Genomic DNA, 21,083 nt, shown 5'->3' with positions numbered 1-21,083 from the left:
ATCCCAGCTTTAATGTGGTGTTAATCTAAGAAGGAAAGCCAAGAATGTGTACGGAAAGAGAGACAGCCAGTCATCAGATCAGCCTTTCAGCAAATCCTAGAAATTCAAGGCGAAACGAGGCAAGAATGAAAGATGTGGAAAGGACTTCCTGGGGTCAGACCAGTTCAGCTCTGCAGACTTTGTCCTATGGGAGTCTGTGGGACAGGCGCTGTCAGGAATGCTGGCTTCTTTGATGGCAGATCTGTTTCATGCCCAGAGGAAGTATTTCAGGCTTTTAGCACCTTAGGAATGTGAATTACTCAAAGCTACAGCGTATGCCATGCTCTTCATTTGTCCAATAACTTCACTATTACAGAATCAACACCTAAAATAGCCTCCTGTAAAAGCTGATTAGTCTGGGAAGATTAACGGGAAGATTGAAGTTTCCCCCTCTGTTGGGCAAAAGCATTTTTTATGTCTTCCTTGAAAGGAATGACTTGGAGTCCGTTGATAGAAAATCTGGCTCTCTGTGGCTGCTGACTGGTCACTTGCCATGGCCACACGACTCTCACCAGGATTTGCAAGACAGCTGCCATATTTCATAGGCCACCTATTGAAGAATTCCTGTGGAGGAAGAGGTTCCAAACAGCATAGGCATTATATGACATCCACTCCTGGCCTCCTGTGACATCCTGTCTTGGCTGCTGCTGCCTGCTTCGCTTCAATTCCCAGTGTGTCTTGTTCGGAGCTATTCCCAGCCAGTGTCTGTCAGAGGTATGTACACATGGTCCTCAAATTAGTACCAGAGCTATCCAGCTACTGGATGGGAGAAAGGCTTATAGCCACTTTGGTATCTCCCACACCCAAGCTAAGCCATGGATCAAATATCTAGTTCTGTGAACCAGGCCCATTCAACTTGTTATGTAAGCAGATGTGTATGTTTTATTCTAAATTTGGTGACATCCATGATAGATGCCATTCCACCCACTTCATAGTCGGAGTGCAATGAATCCTATCAAGTGCATTGCGTGTAATGGGAAAACAGAATATTAACAGACCTCCTGGGAACCTCAGCTCTGGGCCAGAGAGGGCAGGCAAGTCTTATTTAGTAACATATTAATGGATTCTATTGGGTCTCTGTTTTTGTTTTGGATACAGGACATTTTGGTTCTCTGACATGACAGAAATGTTTTGCTTTATGGGATCACTCAATGCAGAGAAACAAATTGAACAAAAATAAGCAGGCCAGTCTGCTGGGTTTTGGTGGTGTCGTAAGGACAGATGTGCCTGGGATCTTTCCCAGCTGCATGGAGCAGGACTTGTAGGAAGCTGGAGACAGAGACCAAAGGGTCAACTGAACTGGTTGGTTGTTGGGAGGCGTGGGATGGAGCTGCCGCAAGCAAGCAGCCTTTTCTGAAAGCTGCATTTTCTTTTCCAAAGGTGTTAAAGGTTTATTCAGTGTTGCCTGAATCAAGAGAAGTCGTACTGCAAGCACGACTTATAAATCAGTTGGGACAGAATAAGTATATAGTGGGAATGAACTGGGTACATATGTATACATGTATGTATGTATGTATGTATGTAAAGTCAGAGCTTTGCAAGCCTAAGAGCTACCAGCCACCTCCAGCACTGCCCATCTGCTGAGAGTGCAGGGAAAATGCCACTTCCAAAGCTCTTTGCCTCCAGGCACTTATTCTTGCTTCTGTCCTACAGTGCAGCTTCCTCCACTGTGCCAGTACAGTAACTTGCAGACTTGTTCTTAAACCAGCTCCTTGAACTGGTTCTTCTGAGGGGAGAAAGTGCGAGAGTGGTGTAGTGGTGCGGAGCTGCCTGCCTGTGTGAAAGCACTCAGGCATGTCTGTAATCCCTGGACCAGATCACCTTTGGAATGCATAGGCTAGAGCAGTAAGAGGAGCAGCAGGCACAAATGAGACGCATCAGCAGAGCTGAGGTCAGGGTAACAAACTGAATAACACTTTTTCTGCAACCTGTGCAATGTCAGTATGCAATGGTGTGGGCCAGTTTAGATAAGCTTTAGTACTGTCTCGTAAGAGATGAGAAATGTATAAATTAAGATGTAGCTGAGCTGCTTCTGAACATTTGTTTTTGGAGGAGTAATCCTTTACCCCTTTAAATACTGAAAAGGTGGAGGGAATCATTTCGTTACACACATTGGTATCCACCAAAGGGAACTTTGCAAAGGTGATGTTTGTGTTGTGTGAGTGTGCTGGAATGAAGGCTGCTCACCTACTGACTGACTCTCCTGGGGAAATAACAAAGAAAACCAGGTGCTCACCTCTTGAATGGGACTCAGCCTCTCACTGTCCTGGGGTCAGTGAACAAAGACTGAAATGGAAAGAGCAGGATCAAAAAGAAAGAGTTCGCACGTAAGTTGAGCGGCCTATTTACATAGGGCATTATGGATACAGAAAGTTGCAGGGGCTCAAGAACTGTTTGAGTAAATGGTTGGTAGGAAGGTCTGTTTGTGGATATTAAACACAGACTCACCATCTCCAACCCAGGAAGTCTCTGAGCCACAACCTGCTGAGTCTGTGAGGTATTTAGGAGAAATATGACGGTCTGACCTGGTTTTGTACCGTCTGTAAGCTTTTGTACTTTGCACCGTTGGAGGCAGATGATATCTTCTGCTTCATGGAGTTGTTATCTGACTCATCTGCTTGTAGAGGCATTCTGTAGGAGTCACAATGGTTTTGCTTATCTTGCTTTGTTGATCCCACCTAATAAGTCAAAAATCATCCAGGCAATGGTCTGAAGGTGAAAGAAAATATTCAAGAGCAAAAACACCCCAAATCATCTTCAGTGAAACGGAGCTGTTCAGTCAGACCCTGCAGTTTGCTATCACAGACATCCAAATTTAGGAGACGTGGGTGTGGGCATATTTAGTCATTGACCACAGGCATGACATAGCGCTGGTTGCTAAAACTGACCTGAAGTTGTTTGCCTTGCAGGATATAGGAAAGAGGGCTTGGATTGAATATCGTTGACTAAGGTCAGAAGAGTTAAGCTTGAAATAGCAGAACTTGAGAACATTTGGGATGTAAACAGGTGACCGGAGGGACGATGTTGCAGGCTTTTTGCAAGGGATAATCATTGACCAGAGCTGTTTGTATGTGGGCCTTGATCTGAGAAAGGGTGCAGTGCTAGCAGCAAAAAGATGAGCTCTGACTTAAGTGTAAGTTAAAGTTAAGTTAAATGTTTGGTAACTCCAGCTGCGTGTCCCAGTAGATACAAAAAAGAAAAGGTTCTAAATGCTGCATAAGAGAGGCTCATCTCAGGGCTTATAAGCCAAACAAGAACCAGAGAGCCTCCTCTCATAGGTTTTGCCTTTCAAAGGTAGTAATTGTGACTATTCATCTCCCTTTAAATCTTTCCCAGGGTAAGAAATCCTAATGCACTCACATTACCTTAATACAGGTGTCCTTCCCTTTTGAAATCTGCAGACTGAGTTCCCATAGATTTCATGAAACCCAGTTTCTAGGTAGTGGGTACAGATCTAGAATGACATTTCCCTCCCTGTCACATTAGAAAAAGAAAAGCAAAGTGCTCAGCAATTCCCTGCACTGCTCCAAGTGCTCCAGTCATTCAGCGTGGTGGTACTGCCCACCCTCCTGTCCCATGCTGCCTATGGGGGCAGGTAGCATACGGGGTGGTGGAGGTGGGGGAGCAGGGGAGCTGAGAGCACGATGAGATCCTCAGGAGGAACTTGTGGAAAAAAAAGGGAAATCAGACATGGAGGCCTATTAAATTGTGCTTTATTTCACTGCTCAGGGAGCAACTGAAATGGGAAAGATGTCCAGCTTCTCTCTGAGGTCTCTTTTTGTTGTTGTTTGTTTGTTTTTTCTTTCTTAAAAAGGCTCTTGAACTGTCAAATCTGAAAGAAACTCCTTAGGTTTGATGTGATTATTGCCTGCAGTGGTGTGCAGGCTCTGGGGGGAGAACTCAAGGAACTGGAAAGCAGTGGGGTGCACCCTCTGCATATCAATTTTTCAGTTGGCATTGGACTTAGCGTTCCAGTTCCAAGTGCTGCCACTGCAAACAAATGCCTGTTTTTTTGGAAGAGATGGGAACTCGGATATTCCCAGGAAAAAAAAAAAGAGCAGACCCAGGGCATCACTGCATTATAGGTGAAGTTTGCTTTTGAATGTAAATCACTGCAGCTTTCTGCAGCATTCTCTCAGTTTTAACATCTGCTTCAGTCAGGACCGGTCTGTGCTGCAGCTTTGCTGTGGCTTTTACTAAAGGGATGTAAAAAGAAAAAATAAAAGAAAAAAAAGAAAAATCAGACATTGACCAAAAAAAAAAAAAAGAAAATGACTACTCTGACCAATCAAATCCTGCTGGGAAAATCCCAATGTAGTTTAATTATTAATGAAAAAAAGTCCTGTTGCTAAGGGATCCTACCCTGTTTGAGTGGTAATTCATCTATACTGACAAGGAGGAACTTCTGGCAGTATGAGAGAAGAACTCTCTGTAAGGGTTTCTAGTGGGCTTTGAAAGAAGAATGAAGGAGTTGGCTTTGCCCCTGGAACCTGGCACAGATGATGGAGGGGCTCCCACTCTTCAGGACTTCCAGCTTTCAGGTGGCCTTGTGTGGGTAACCAGGATTAAATAACTAATGCCAAATCCTCACGTCATTCTGTACAGTCTGGGGCGGTTATACCAAAATCAGCAATCCTCTGAGGCACACCTACCCTAACTAAAGGCCTTGATGCTCATTGAACAGCAGGGTTAACTAGCACACTGCATCTGATTCTTCCCCATCTGCTCACCCTTACGTTGTCATGGGTGGCCAAAGAACGACACGCAAGAACTGCACTTGGGATCATAGTGTGCCCTTGTAGTGGAACACATGTACTCCCTTCAGGCTTAGTCCTGGAGCTGGTTGAGATATGAATCACACCTGGATGCAGTGATCTGAAACATTGAACATTTCCCCCTTCTTCAAGCAGCCATAACGGAGATTTTCTGTACGTACAACATGTACATCGATGGTGCTTTAGTTGGAATATGGATTGCTTTTGGCCGCGTGTTAAACTATGTTGTCACATGGTGAGAAACAGAGTTTTTACTGGAAAGTTAGGAACACAGAGCCAACATAAATATGCACTGACAAAATAGGAATGACTTCAAAATAGCTAAGCTCCCAATTTATTCGTTCCTACTTCCTGTAAATTTATCACGTTTACTTAGCTCGGGGCTTTTTCCTACTTACCTGTTTTCTCTCTGCATGTGCAGCAGGAGCTGTGCATTGCTCTGTGTTATGGGCTGTGCTAGTTAAACCTTCATATAAAACTTGCCACTGTGACTCTACTGGAACTGTGGGTTAGTCACCTGTAGTCTTAACAAATGTGCCATGATATGGGGTAACCAAAGATACTTCAGAGTTCAGTCAGAATCCCATAATTCCTCCTCGTGTCAATGAAATGACTGGGGTTGGGCTTTGGGCTTTTCTTGGTCTGAACTGATGTAGAATTTCTCTTTGTGTCTACGGTGAGAAAATAGTTTGGAAGGATGCCTTAATGCAGCTGACTTGTTGCATTCACAGGGGAGGCAGAATAGCTCAGTGTATTTGCTGCAGTCACCAACATCCAGATAGCCAAGGTGTTATTTACACGTGCTGTTTACACATCTTTCATAGGCATCACTAAATTCACTCACAGGTCGGTTCCTGTTGGAATCAAATTCATTTTCAGCTGGAAGGGTTAGAATTTACATGTTGTAGGATCTATTTTTGGAGTCAGTGCTGTTTCTCTGGAGCAGTTTCTGCGGGTACCAGCAGAGTGGGGCCAACAGATGTAGGATTGCAGCCACAGACCTGGGCTATGGAGATATTCCACAGCAAGAGAGAAATTGATGCTGACATAATGGGCTACAGTAGCCAAAAACCTGCGGGATTAAAGAAAGCCCAGGAAGCACGACCCTGCTCACACTGCATCGCCCAGGAGAACGAGCATTGGGCTCACCAATGTGTTATAGTTACAGGTCCACAGCTCTCTGCTGAGCTGAGGTTGCTCAACACCAAGGCACAGAGGGACTCAGGGAGGACTTGGTGCTGCTCCTTCTGGGTCCCAGAGCAAGCTGAGACAGAGCCCAGGATTCCCATGCAACTCTGGGCACTAAGCCACTGGCCTCCTTCCCATTAGCCATAATCACTGGTTTGCTGGATAATTTATGAGACTTACTGCAGTGATACTCATAAATATAGAAGCTGCTGTAAATATAGTTTGTTTCTACAATTTGACAGTGTGTATTCAAGTGACTTCGGACACCCATCACTCACAGTGGTTAATGACAGTGCTTCTGCTGAGCAGAGCAAGAGACTTGTGAGCTTCCATCAATTGTTGCAGATTATTTCCTGACCCTCCTGGTATTCAGCTTGTGCCAAGAAGCGTGGCAGTTAGTGCCTCTGGTTTAGTGTTATTGCTAGAAATGTTATTGTTAGCCATTAAATTCACTAACCCTATTTTCAGGGTTATTACGGTATTTCACTTGGCTGCTCTAGGATGATTTTAGAGTTGTGTTTCGAACATATGATATAGGCTAAAAATAGCAAGTGTCTAATTAGAATAATCCCTGGAGAAACTCAGATTTCTCACCTTCCCAATGAGTTGTTCTCCTCTCAACATGGCAGACTTGTTTTAGCTCAGTGATGAGCCCATCTCCCCACAGTGGGTCAAACTAGACATCAGGAGCAAGTTCCCGAGAAGAATCCAGAGTGCATTTCACATCTGAGGACAAGCAGCTTCACCAGGCATCCAGACCCAAGTAACCCTACCAACAGCTTTACATTTGTATTTAGCTTTTTGTGTTCTGAGTTCCTGTGTGGGTGTGTGAGAAGAATCCCCCGTCTCATCAGTCACTGGAATTTCTGGGAATTGGGCAGACTCCAGCTATAGCTCTCTGGTTTGGGTTTTAGGCTGGTGATGGTGCCAGAAATAGTATTCTGCAAGCAGCAGCATGCAGCAGTGCGCTGGGCAGCAAGATTCCACAGCACTATCATTGCCCCCTGAAGCATTCCTGGGGGCTGCAGCAGGGCACCAGGGGTGACAACAGGCAGTGGCCCATGGAAGTCGATAGGCAAACACAAATGTGAGCCAGATGCAACCAAGTCAGTGCAGGTTTGTCCTGGGACTGATGGGCCTTCTCCTCCACATAGTCCTCGTGGCACTGGGAGAGATCCTCAGCTGACCAGAAGCTCTCGTCCTCCAGGTGAACCCCTGTTGCTCAGAGCCACACTGGGGATAGTGATCTGTGTAGGACGTATATTGCCTCCCACCCCCAAACAGATGGAAATATTTCTGTTTTCCAAAATTAGTTTCCAAATGTGATGGAATTTCCTTTCAGTAGGAATTACTGACAGTCTGCTCCTCATTGTGAAACTGAATGGCAGCTTTTCCTAAACTCCCTTCTCTGGAATTCTTTACCCAAAGCAAACAGCAAATTTCAGACACATGTGTTTATAGGACAGCTCTCAGTATTACCCTGCTGGGAGACTGAGGCAAAGGTTGTGAGGGACTCTCCCAGGGTTCTCCCTTTGCTACGTGGCTGCTTGGATTTTCTTAAGAATGGTGCTTTAGCTGTTAAAGCTAAAGAAAATCATGGGGATGGTTTGGACAGTGCTTCTCACCTCCTCCAGCTGGACTGGACTGCTTGGGTACCCTGGTGCATTGCACTCTGGTTCGACACACGGACACATGCGGCCCTGCACACATCCCTCCTGCTTAGCACAACACCCTCTGTTTGCAAAGGACTGTAAATCCAAGGGTTATGCACTCAAACGGCACTGACACAATGACAGTATTTTACGGCAAGGCAGGACGTCAGCTATCTTACTTAAGAATGACATATTTTGTTTTCCATGTCTGCTGATACCATCTGGACCTCTGGGGACGTATCTGGAGCAGCCTGGCAAATTCCCAGTCACACATTTGTAAAGAGTTGTTTTCGAAAGGCCAGCAAAGCAACTGCCTGTGAGGGCTGACTTCAGGGTCTGACTTCACTGTGAGCAGTGGCTTCTCATCACTTTGGTTACCAGGGTTATGATTTTTTTATTATTTATGACAAGCTCCAGCTTTAGACAGAAAACACAACTGCCTTTCAGTATTAATGCGGACTCTTTAGCCCCAAACAAGGCAGATAATTTTATTTGAAGCTCCAGTTACAGAAACTCCTTCTTTGAAATTCTTCCACAGAAGCATTATCTCATTGTATCAAACAACCGGCTTCAGTGGGCACCAAGGGAACATCTATTCTCAAGCTTATTTTGAGACTCTGATTCCAGTGGCTCTTTTGCTCAAAAGTAGGTCAGATTTTATTCATTTTCCAGCAGGATAATGAAAAGCAAGTTCAAATGCAGGATTTCCAGGAAACTAGAAGAAATTGCTGCTTCTATTTCTAGAAGTCCTGCCAGAGAGAAGCTCCTTTGTACAAAGGCTAGATCCAATCCTGACTCTACCATATGACTGATGACTCAAATTGAGGTTTCGTTTCCCATTTCTACCTGAGATTTCCTGTTTGGGCTTTTCCCAGATGCAGTGAGAAATGTTACCACAAAAACATTTTATGGACATATAACTCTAGCTGCTAAATTTGTAATTGCCCAGCCCCAGGGTGGAACATCCTTTCAGCCGAATCAAAGGCTGTAAGAATACGTAACATACCATGGAAAACTGGCCTCGCTTACAACACCACTCACCTACGGCGTGCCAAAGCAGCAGACTGCTTTGGTGTGATTATGTGCAATAAAAATATATGAGATATTGTGACTTTGTGATTGTTGAGCCTGAGTCAGCAGCACCAGATGTCACATTCTGTCTGCCTTGCAAGCTCCCCAGTGTGGAAGGGCTCCTGGGCCCAGTGCTGTGCTGGATCCTCCTGTCTTTCAAACACTTCCTTAAGTGTTTCTTTCAGGCCCAAAGATCACTGAGAATTTACATTGCTTCTTTTGGAAACAGCGGCACTTTCCCTTGGAAACAGCCATTTAGAATCAGTACCAGCTGTATCTACTCATAGCACAGGTTGGCACCCAGAGCCTTACCCTGTGGATCAGCTGAACAGGACATCAAGGAACTTCTGTTAATCAACAAGTCCAGCTGCAGCTAGATTCAAACTTAAACTGTGTTTAATGGCACAAAAACATTTGTTGTGTTCTCCATGGCAATCACATGGAAAGGATGTTGATGTGGATAGGCCCATTTCCAGAAAGTAGAGATCCACACCTTGCAACCTAAGAGGACTGTAATTGCTCCCATATCCCAGGCTAGGAGACCTGAACCAGAGGATGCCCAGGCTTGGGTGGCTCCGAGCCAGACAGCTGCAGGGTCAAGAGAGAGCTGAGCAGAAGGGAAAGCACAAACAGCTCAGGAAGAAGAAGGGGAGATGCTGAATGGAGGCTGGCCAGGAGAGCTCAGGTCCCAGTGGTGCCATCTGTGCACTGTCTGAAGGACGTGAGCACCGACATGCCTCGGCTCCATGCCTGCTACACCCATATCCTTCATCTCTGGTGTCTGAGCTGCCAAATCCCTCCTCGTTCCTGCTCTAATCCATCCTTGGCAGCAATTGTTGCTCCTTCCAGAGTCACTTCTGATCCTCATCTCAGGAGTGCACTGTGGCAGAGCATGGTCTGATACACTCCCACAGGCAGGTCATGCAGCTGAGTGCATGTGGCAGCAGCTGTGGGATCCTCCAGCACCTTCACTGTGGAGTCTGTGTAGTCAGATCCATAGGGCAGGGGGCTGCCCTCAGAACAAATTTCCAGGTTGGGAGCTCTTTAAGGAAAGGTGTGAGCAGGGACTGCACAGGGATGCAGAGTGCTGCTGTTACTGGCCCTGCAAAGATGCTCCAAAAGGGTTGTGCTTCGTGGGGCTGTTTCCCTGTCCTTCCAACATAACTCTTAGCTAATTCTGCGTAACCAGCGGTTGGCCTAGAGTGTGTGTGATACAATCATAGATGTCAAATCCAGAAGAGATCATTTGACTCCTCAGTCTCATTTAACGCTATGAAGATTTCGTGATCTGGCTTTTAGATCAAGGTCTTAGTTTTCTTTTCACTGCTCTGATACTGGCTCTCTGACCATATGTAATTGCATACATGTGCACATGCAGGATATACTCATGAAAGCTAGAAATTCATTGCAGGCTTTCTTGATTCATGGCCAAACTCTCTGGGACCTTTCCACAGCCATGAGGAAGCTCACCATTCCTCCATGCCATCTCTTCTCTTGGTACCACAGTAACTGCACACCTCAGTTCTGAGGAAGACCTTCCAGGTCTTTATCCTATATACAGAAAGGTGCCAAACTCTAGGCTCTCTCACCACCAAAATACCAAGAAAGCTCTTGATCTTCAAAGGTCTCTGTATTTCTTGGGAGCAATGGAGCAATGTTTATGGCCCACAGCCAGGGTTAGCTGTGACCACTTTCATTCATGTACAAACAACCACAGCTGAGGGGGCAAACACTCAAAGGACAGGAAAGGTCTCCTCGGGAGCTCATTTACCACTGACCTGCAACGAATGATCATATGTGCATCTGTTGTACCAGCTTTTTAGTCAGCATATCAGCATGCTGCTGAGAAAGTAATTCCATCTGACGACAGCCTGAGCTTCCAGTGTGTACAGCTGTGAAGGAACATGGGGCTGCTGATGCAGTCTTGCTGCCCCACATCACAAGCTTGGCAGCCATGAGGAGCCAGCTTGCTTGGTTATAAGAAGTGAGCTGTAATGGTAGTGACACTTTAGAAGAAGCACATCTATATCTGGTAGCAAATGGATCCTTTCCCATAGGCTGTGCCATGCTCTTAGGAAGGCCGTCTCTTGTATGAGGCAAGTCATTTACCAGAGGTGTCAGTGGACTTGCAGATGCTCTCAGTTCTCCCCTGTAACCTGAGCAGCAAGCGTGGATGTGGGAACTGCAGACCCATACAGGCATTTTCCAGCAGAAGGCCATGTAGGAAGCTGGAGAGAAGAAACCATGTTGCTGGCCGTCATGCTAAAGCCTCAGATAGTGAAGAACCCACATAACCCAAGGCTACCCTTGAGAAAACCTTGTGGTTACCTCCCCCTGCAAACAGGAGTCACAGCTGACACACTCATGGCTGACACTGGTTTTCCCATGAGCTGTTCACCTTCCTCACACAGACTGAGGGTTTTTTCTCCTTGGTTAACCAATAGTGTCCCCAAAACAGGGACACCCTGCCATCCCAAGCCAGTCCTGGGAGCTATCAGCCCACCACTGAAAAGCACCTGGACAGTCCTACAGCCTGGCATCTCTGCACTTCCCAAAGTGTGATGTAGGTGAGCGGGTAGCAGGGAGGAGCCAGCGCAAAGATGGCACTATGTTAAACTTTGTACAGAGCTTGTCCATTTTGCCTAATCTCCCTGCTATAAATGAACCTAAGAGCTGAGGGATAGCTTTGTCCTTGTTCCCATAATGTTTTCCTGTAGGTTTTCAGACAAGACATTCAGTCTCTTGATCCCAGGGAGAATAATAGCTTCCATGGCTGTTGGCAAGGGTAGGAGCTGGCTGCCCTCAGTGCTCAGTAGCTTGAGGCTGAGTATTTGCTTCATTCCCTTGGAGACAGCAGGAATTATTTACTGCCAAAAAGATCCTCATTACAGCTGGAACTTGTCCCAGGGAGCTGCAACCTCAAGAAAGAGCAAATTTGGTGATGAAACCAAAAGCAAAGGTGAAAAATCCAGCGTGGTGATGAGGCCTGAGCCGAAACCAAGCCCCACCAGTGATGGCTGGTAGGATCTCTGGCCTGAGGACTGTCCGAGGAGCAGGGTCTCCCATTGGCAGCCTGCACAGTGTATGGGCTTGTGCCCTGGCTCTAGCTCCACTGCTTTGCAAACAGGAAGCTGGCGAGCAGCTGCTGAATAAGTCATTTTGGAGAGTTTGCACCAAACTGGCTTTCAACTCCTGAATGTGTAGGAAGGAAAAAGCCGTGAATACGTCTTTGTGACCAAGTTTGGCACCAGCTGCACTCTGCAAGTGGGACAAGAATGTGGCCATTTAGAGGGGAGTCAGCTGCCCTTTAAGAAACTGAATGATCCCTTCCCTTTCCTGCAAGGCTTTATTTGGGGGAGAATAGGATCGAGACAGTGAGCAGCTTCTTTCACTTGCTAGCACCGAGGGCTGCAATCCAAATAGACATGAGAACCCACGAAAGGCCCCACTGCTGGAAAGATGCACAGAGGGCACAACCCATCTGCTGCAGGAGTCAGATTGGGGCAGCAAAGTTGCAAACATGTCCTCCCCTAGAGAATCAAGTGTGCCCTGTGGGGACTGTGCAGGGATACCAGTAAAACAGCTGTCCATCTCATCCACAGCACTGAGAAGTCTTGGAAGGGAGCAGTCTGGAAGGCTTTGCCCTTTTCTGAAACAATTCCCCACCCAGTTTTTCAGATGTTTCCGTAGGTTGCATTAAAAATGCACTGTGTCGACACCTTGGTGTTCTGGGGTTTAGTTTTTGAAAGATGTTTTGTACAGGCTTTTTGTGGACAGCTTGAAATCCTGGGGCTTTGTAGCAATCTGGAATGAAGACATGTTCTCTGTTTTGTTTTGTTTTGTTTTGTTTTGTTTTGTTTTGTTTTGTTTTTTCAAATCCTGCAGGAGGTTGGCCTGATTTTTTTTGTTTTCAGCCTAACTGACTCTTTGACCACATTTACTTGTATGATCGTCATGCCCAGTTAGAGAAGTCTCTGGAGCAGATGGTCTGCTTTAGCCAAGGCTCTGAGTAGAGCTCTTGGTCACACATAAACCCAAAAGTATTACACACAGCAACTTGGGACTTGACTGAATGACTGGCTTTGGGCTTCACAAGTCCTAGAGCAGTAGGAAGCTCCGTATGATTTCAGAATGCTTTGTGTGCCAGAATGTTAGGGGAGGATAAACAAGCAGCATGGATACTTACTTGTAGGATGGTTGCTGCTAAACCACTCCACTGGGATCACTCCAATGGGCTCATCTGCTCCAAGTGAAGACTTCCTGAAATAAATGTTTATAATAATATATAGTATATGCAGAGGTCTTGGGTAGGAGTCAAGATTTCTAGTCAGCTCTGTTGTTGTCTTTTTCAGCTTAAGAATTCTCATTCTTTGCATGCCTTCCCCTGGTTAACTAGCTGCCTCCTTTTTCTTTGGTTCCCATTGCAACTTGAAAAATGAGGACTAGGGCAGAAAGACCAAACTAATAAAGGACCAGGAAAGGGTCCTTTCCAGTTGTACTTTTTCCTACTGGCTGGGAAGCACAGGGATCCATCACTTTAGGCCAGAATCCATGAAACAGGATTGTCTGAAATAGAGTTTACATTAAATATTGCTCCTTAAGTCTAACTCACTACTGTATATCTTGCTAGCTTGGATATGATTACGTTGGTTGTTGAAGGGTGGATCTAAGCTGTGTTGCAGAAATAGGGGAAAAGGATCTCACTTTGAAATTTCAGCCTCCTATTTTGTCTCCAGTTTGCTTATGCCCAAAGAACTTGTCAAGATTTCTGTAAGGATTTACTGGATTCATACAAAGCCCCGTTACTTTGGCTGAGGAGGTTCTTCTCAAGTCTTTAGCAGAAGTTGGACATGAAGGTCGCCATTTCAGATGGAGGCACTCCAGAATTACAGATCATTAACTCAGAGGGAATTTGTGCCACTTGAATTCTGCTTCTTATGTTCTTGCATTGTGATAGCAAGGTTTGATCGCGGGCTCAGTGAGCATGCTCCATATTTGACTGCTTTGTAAGAGCCCTTGTGTGCCTCCAGAATGAATCTGTCTGGCTTCCAAATTCTGGAGCAATACGATTTAATCTCCTGCCAGCAGTGGATTGGGAAATGACAGGAACCTTTCATGTTGCATAGCAGATATTTTGGGGGTTTCCTCTTGCTTTCCCCATCACATTTTTCTTCCCTCCTGTGAAACATATATGCACACGTGTATGTTCTCTTTATGTATATATGTTAAAGACTCTGGGTTTTTTTGATGCTGTGGGGTGAACTGTGGATAAGGAAGTTACTTTGCTAAGTGGTATTTCCTAAATATTTTGGATATAATGGCCTTCCTCACTCGTGCTTTTTTTTCCTATATTATTTTTGCCCATTCCCCCAATGGCTGACCAACGTGAAAATTGCTCTTTTGATCTGAATGGCTTTTCTGGGTGAAATGCAGTTCAAAATAAATATTTCTCTAAGGGCTGGCACTGAAATCACAGTTTTATATTATTTCCACTCCTCCACCTCCTTTTGCCACTGAAAACACACACATTTCCCGCAGCCAGAGCTAGGAATCATCAATTGCAATTAATTGGGGGCAGGAAATGCCTGGGTTGAGTTTTGATGTGATTTCTTCATGCTCCTGCTGGGCAGCGGCTCCTGTGGCTGTAAGCGGTTGGGGAGACCACCAGCTTCCCACATTCTCAACATTTTGCCTCCTCACCCACCTTGTCTTCAGGGAGAACCCTGGCTTTGTTCCCCACATCCCACATGGACTCACCAAACGTGCCTCAGATGTGAATGAGTTGTCCTGGTCCAGGACAACAGGACTTGGCCTTTATTCTGAGGGCTCTTCCCTGGACCTTAATGCCTGGATCAGCTGCAGTCCCTGCTGTGTGCAGTCTCCAGCTCAGCCCCAAACACACTCATCACTTTGTGTGTGAGCTGTGTGAAACTGCCAAGCTGGATCCACTTCCCTGCCCCTCGGTGCCACATTGTGATCAAACATAACGGTGTTGGCAATATTTGCTTGTGCCTGAGGGTGACAGAGGCTTCAAAAGCCTTTCAGCCCAACGTTAGTTTTTTGAACTTAATGTAAATTGAGTGGATTGTAAGAAATTCATGTTGTGACACAGCTACTTGTTAGTGGCCTTTAGTGGTATTTACTTTGCATTCTAGAGAGTGTCAATGTTATTTTTTTGCCAGTCAGAACCCCTGCTGTTGCATATCTGCCTGTACCAGGAGTGGGGTGGGAAGGTGTTGCAGGCACTTGGGTCTGCCGTCACCCATTAGTCTCATTTCATTTTCTTTAGCCTTTTAGTGCCAAGCATGCCTTGGCCATCAGGTCACCAGTGCCTAAATTATGTTCTCACCTCCAGTCCAACCACCTGCTAAATCCTTGGTAATGGTGAAGAAGCGAAGATTGAGTGTGCTCCCAAAGTGCGGCTGTGGCAGAAAGCAGTACCAGCTGCACACGCATGTAGCAAGGATGAGCAGGGGACAATTTCTGTAGCAGCCCTGCTGAGCAGATCGCACAGTACCAGTCCCACTTCTGCTGGCCATGGGATCTTCCCAGTGCATGGGGTACAAGAACAGAACCCTTCCTGGCTCAAGTTGAAAACCCAACCTGATGTAGGTGCCCAGGAACCTGACAAGGGGCTGCATGTGACCTCAGAACTGCCATGGCAAAGCATTCTCCAAGGGGAATCCCCATCCTCAAGCTCCTGGCAGTTCCCTCTCTGGCTCCTGACCAGGCCACCTGCATTTGAAAGTCCATGGGACTTTGCTTGGGTTTCTGTGTTATTAATCCTCCCCGTGAGAAATCCCAGGCTGTTCTGGACCTCTTCCCTCCTTGCTAGGCCAGCTGCCAGGGCTGTGCTGCTGCTTCATGTCAGCACAGGAGGCACTGTGAAGCTGGTGTGCTTCCAGGGGGCCAGGAGAGTTCTGTTTTCCCCTTGAAGGCTGCAACCCAATACTCTCAGCTGCGCTTGCCGTATACTGGGATACTTTTTTTGGCCCAAACACTGAATTAAGCAGGACAAAATCAAACCATCTGTCTAGATAACAAGTGATACAGATAAAAATAGACCTCTATGCTCCTGATGTGTCCCAGCTGTCCTCACAGAGCTGCTGGGCAGTACACACAGGCTACAGAAAGGTGATGGAAAAAGAACCATGCTGGCTCCGAGCCATGGCTCTGCAGTGCACCAACCAAGAGGGCCATGGCTGTTATAAGCAGTCTCAACCACATCTTGTGGCAGGAGCACAGTTTCTCATAGATTTTAAGCAGAAGAGAGGAGATGCCAGTTTTCAGCAGAGAAGGATGAGGGAAAGTCATGTAATCACATGTTCATGTTGACATAACAAGCACCAGAAGAGTGCTGTCCTTCAGCTGGTCCTCAGAGGCCCCATTTGGAGTAGAAGCACTCCCTGCAATCTCTCCCCGTAACATTCCTTCCCATAGCAGCCCTTTGGACAAATCATCTCCCCTTTGCTGGCTGAGACCTAGGCCGGGCATTTCCTGTTACAGAAAAAGACCAAATAGTCCTCTTTATTTTCAGGAGATCTCTTTTTCTTCCAGATAAGGAAATCAAAGACTGAAATAACAAACGCAGGAGGTATTTTTTTGCCCAGATGCATTTGTATCTGAGAAGCTCTTCTGGTCAGGGTGGCTATGACCAGCTTTGTGCTCATAGTGACTCTGATTTATTCATGTGAAACACCGCCAACACCTGATATCCCATCTCAGTGCCAAGGGAACCATCCTCAGAGCTGCTGGGAAGGGATGGAGAACAGCTCTGCATCTTGGGGCCAACCCACCCCACCACCTACCAGGTTTGGAGGGGAACCTGCTAAGGCCTTCCTTGGGAGTGACACTCAATGAACAGAGATGAAAATACGTTTATCAACTCCTGGACCCACACGGGATCACCCAAACCCCATGTCTGAGAGCAGCATCTGTGACCACTGCCCTGTGGAGCCTGTTCTGTGCCCACACATCCTATGGATGTGTCTCATGTCATGACCACAGGCTGATTGTTGCCGCCAGAATCTGCCTTTAAGTCACCTCATTTCACGTGTTTTGGGCTGATAAGATGTGACGTTGTGAAGGAGGAACGCCTTAGCTCAGAGTGGTGTGAGGAGGGCTGCAATGGTGTTGGATAGGAGTGAGAAATCATGTTTCAGTGCAAGGACTTTGTTTTCCTCACAAAACACACCCGCTGTTGGCAGAAGGCTGAGAGCAGGGCTGGGTCAGAGCAGCTCTGCCTCCAGTACATTCCTTCTGAGGGGCCTGCAAGTTCATCTCTCTTACATTACCGGGCGCTCCTTCTCCTTGTTTGTGTGGTGGAAACATATGAAAACAATTTGTGGCTGTTAAGTTTCATGGAGCCCTGTGGGCGATTGGGGTTCTGCATGCAGTTTGGTTTCCACCTTGTCAAGGGCTCTGTGGGGCAGCTCTGTGCTGGTTCATCAGTGGTCAGCGTGGCTCCCTGGGGGCTGCTGAGTAAAGCAGTGCTGAGCTCTCAGCGCACGCAGTTCTCCCACTTGTCTTCATCACCCTCGCATGATGGAGATGGCAATATAGCAAAGGATGCTCCCGCCAGCGATTTCTGATATAAAAACCATATGGAGCTGTGGTTTTGGGACTGGATGAAGATGGACGTACACGCTGCTGGCCTTATGGGAGTGTCTGATGGGGATCTATCTAACCTCGGCGTGAGCAATGCATGCTGAGCAATGCTCTGCAGAGGCCGGATGGAGAAATCGTCAGCAGCAGTCCCAGGACAAAAGTTGAGCAGTGATACGGAGCCTGCCATGCAGGAGGGGGAATGGTTGGGCCAGGAGGAAAGAAACAGCTTGGGGAAGGGATGATACACTAAGCAAATGGCTGGGGGAGAAGGTGAAGGACATGATGGGAAACACAGGAATAACAGTCGCAGGAGAGGCAGGAAAACGAGGCAGGGAGGAAAAGGACAGTACAGTGGCAAGAAAGAGCAGTGGGCTGAGAGCAGTGCAGCCACTGCCAGCAGCTCTAGGGGCCAGTTGCATGCACCTGTACTGGGGAAGCCTCGAGGGCTCCCAGGGGTGGCGGTGGGACCCCGAAGGCCGGCTGTGGTCTGAGCACTGCCGGTCCCTTCTGCCAGCACAGTGCCAGCAATGCAAACTGCCCAGCTCCTGGCTTTGGGCTCCGCAAATGCCCGTCGGGGATCAACTCCACAGCCCCCGAGCACGGCTGCTTCGGAGCTGGGCGCTCCGGGAACGCAGCTCCGGAGCAGCCGAAGGCTCGGAAGTAACGGGACCGGCTTTTCTGACGACACCGTGGTACCGCGCGGCTGAGCTCGGCGCCGGCGGGGGGGTACCGCCCGCTCTCCGAGACGGACCCCGGGATGGGCTCCGAGCCGCAGACCGCGAGCCCGGCCCGCAACCGGCCTCGACGGAGCGAGGCGGGGAGCGGGAGGGGGGCGGCCTCCGCACTTCGGGGGCCGCGGGCGGGGGCCGAGGACCGGCCGCTTCCGCCCGGCGCGGCGCATTCCAGCGCCGTGAGTCAGGCGGCGGCTCGGCGGGATGCGCCCCGCGGCCCCGTGCGCTCGCAGCTCCTCGGCGGGGCGCACACCGCGGAGCCCGGCGCGGCGCCCAGCGGCCATTTGCATGCCGCGGCTGTGAATGGCGTGCCCGGCCGGCCGGCCCCTGGCACGGGGGAGGAGTCTCCGCGCCCTGCTCGGGCCGTGCTCCGCGGCGGCGGCCCCTTAGCCGCACTGGGGCGGCCCGAGTCCGGCGGCTCGCCGAGGCACTTCCCCGCCTTCCCGGTGAGTGCGGGGCAGGGGGGCGGCGGGGCGGGGGGCGTTGGGCGAGGGGCGCTGCCACGGCCCCGCTGCGCACGTGAGTCGCGGGATCCGTCCCGCTCCGCGGTCCCGCCGCCTCCGCTGCGGCTCTGCAGCCCCCTGCTGGCGGCACCGACCGGCCCGGCCCTGCGGGCACCCCCCGGGCTCCCCGCGCCTCGAACGGCGTCCGTCCGGCGGAGGAACGCCGGCGGGAGGAGGCTCCGCGGTGCTGCGCGCAGGTGCCGGCTCCGAGCGCTGTCCCGAGCGGAGGGGCCGGGCATCTCGTCCTCAGCCCTCGGCTGGCGTCTCTCAAACGGGCACTGGAGCGTCCGCGGGTGCAGCTGTCGGCCTCGGACTGCTGCTGATCCTCGGCTCGTCCCGGTGCCGCAGGGACAGCCCTGTCCCGTCAGCTCTCGGAGTCCGGCCAAGGGCAGGAACAGCGGCACGGGACCCGTTCAGCCTTTAGGACCGGGAGTGACGGGGTCTGCAGCGGTGGTGTGGGGACCAGGTGATGCCGGCGAGTTTGGCTGCAGTGGAAGGAGCATGTTTATGGCTCGTTTCAGTTGAGCCAGGTCCATGCTTGAAAGGCTTTCCCAGCCCCATCTTGCCATGCGTTCCCACCCACTGCTCCCCTGGTGCTGGCACTGGTCGTTGGGCAGCTGCCTCGTGAGCTGAGCAGGGTTCGTGGTTTCTGTATGTGAGTTTTCCTCCGCATTCAGTCCCACGTTAATTTTTTTCCTCACTGAAACGAGGGAATCACAGCGTGGTGCTGGCAGAAGCTCTTGCAGAATTGCACCATCAGTGCCAAGTCTTTTTGGACTTCTCAGAAAGCCACTCGTCCTCTTTCCCCCTTGTAACACACCCATGTAATGGTGCACCAAAGGGGCCCCAGAGTGCTTTTTGTCTTGTGCTTTCCTTTCGTGTAACTCAAGTGGTGTCAGGGGCACAGATGAGGGTTGCCCAGTGGGACGTTCCCTGCAGTGCTGACTGCTCGTGCTCTCGCAGGTTGGGTTTGTGGTGGTGTTGGTTGGGGATGTCTCCAGCAAGCAGGAAGTTGGTTCTTTTTTTCCTGTTTTTGTCCCCTTGGCTGCTGATTTCCTCTGAGAAGAAAGCTGTGCATTCTGCAGTAAAGGAAAAAAGCTATACGTAATGGGAAGGGGTGAGGGGCAAAAGCCAGAGGAAGGGATCTGAAGGCGCTTTGAAACAAAGCATGGGCTGAGGAGAGAACACCATGTTTTTGCTGTGGTAATACTGATACAAAGACAATAAATGCAGGGGCAGAACGGCCCACTTGGGGCTAGCTGGGGTGTGGACCCTGGGAAGGAGAATCAGGTCTTTGCTCTGTGTGTGGAAATAGAAGAGCTGGAAAGCAACGTATCTCTGTGATGCAATGTTTGCAAGAGGAGGTGATAAGCTGTGTTGTATCTGTTGATATAGTTGGAAAGAGGAGGTGAGCTTTTAGGTTCTTCCTTCCTTCAAGGGCTTCAAGAGAGGCCTTGTGGCTTGTTTGCTTGTTGTCCCTCTAGTCTGTTGATCACAGCTATCTCACAGAATTTCCCCCTCCTGCTGCTCTGCACAGGGATCCTCATTGCTACTGAGGTCTTTCCATGGCCAAAAGGGCTCTGCCATCCCTGTGCTGGGTAAGGGGGACCTGGTTTGGTCTGGGGAGAGGAGGGTGAGCCCTGCTGCTGTCCCTGAGCTCCTTGTCCCAAGCTTCCTGGCAGGAGCGGCTCCGGTACAGCCGTGTGTCAGCACTGTGCCCGCTGCAGCCCGTTCCCATGAAAGGAGGTTGACACTGGGCAGTGTAAAAGCAACTCCCACAGAACTCGTTCTGCTCTGGGACTTCCCATGACAGGCCTTTTTTTTTTTTTTTAAGCAATCCACTTGGAGGAGATCTGCCTACAAACAGGCTTTTCAGGTTCTGGGGAAAGCCGTGGCCCAGGGCTGAGCAACACCTTGCTCTGTGCGGGGTGGGCCTCAGCTGGGCTCTGGGCCCAGAGTGTGGTCTGCACCTCTTCCCTGCGCAGGTCGGCTCTGGGGGTGATGCCCCATGGAGGGGAACAGCCCCTGTTGCTGGGTCTGGCCGGCAGCACCTTTCATTTCTGCAGTGGGGATTGAAAGTGCTGCGGCTGAGAGTGAGCGCCAGGCAGGAATAGGAATTCCTTTTGGGATCATCCGTCCTGTTCCTCTGGAATCCAGCCCCGGAGAGTAGCCAGCAAGTCCCAGCATGTTGCCCTGAACCAGGCAGGGTCTGCTGAGTGTAGCATGATAGGACAGTTTATTTCGGGCACAGAGCCTGCATGCTTAAATATAAATAGTAAAGGTTTGATTCCATTCAGTGTATTGGATCTTTCTGCAGAGTGAGCACATAGCCCAGTTAGTGCTGAAGGTCTGAGATGGGCAACATGAGCAAGAGTCCCGGGTTGTTTTCCTTTCCTATTCAGTGCACCCAGCGACAGGGCTGGCAGAGCACCCGCTGTGCTGCTGGGGCCACTGCCTGTGTGTGAGATGGGCTGAGCGGCTGGCATTTCTGCATCTTCATCTCCAGAACTTTTAACC

General features: G+C 49.0%; 1 protein-coding gene across 6 annotated transcripts in view; it reads left to right on the top strand.

The window, feature by feature from the left end:
* The window catches only part of RHBDF1 (rhomboid 5 homolog 1), a 58,442-nt gene that overhangs the window by 9,538 nt on the left and 27,821 nt on the right, over window positions 1-21,083 (top strand). For 3 of the 6 annotated variants that reach the window (XM_072348732.1, XM_072348730.1, XM_072348724.1), the window contains exon 1: window positions 18,377-18,509. The exons of 1 other annotated variant lie outside the window; for it this stretch is intronic. The gene's annotated coding sequence lies outside the window, so the exon portion shown is untranslated. Of the gene's footprint in view, window positions 1-647; window positions 754-18,376; window positions 18,510-18,951; window positions 19,033-21,083 lie in introns of those variants that run through there. 2 more of the 6 variants (XM_072348726.1, XM_072348727.1) reach the window with 2 other exon arrangements.

The sequence above is a fragment of the Excalfactoria chinensis genome, chromosome 14, assembly GCF_039878825.1.
Source record: "Excalfactoria chinensis isolate bCotChi1 chromosome 14, bCotChi1.hap2, whole genome shotgun sequence".
In the NCBI taxonomy this organism is placed as follows: domain Eukaryota; kingdom Metazoa; phylum Chordata; class Aves; order Galliformes; family Phasianidae; genus Excalfactoria; species Excalfactoria chinensis.
This window is presented reverse-complemented; position numbering and strand designations above follow the sequence as displayed.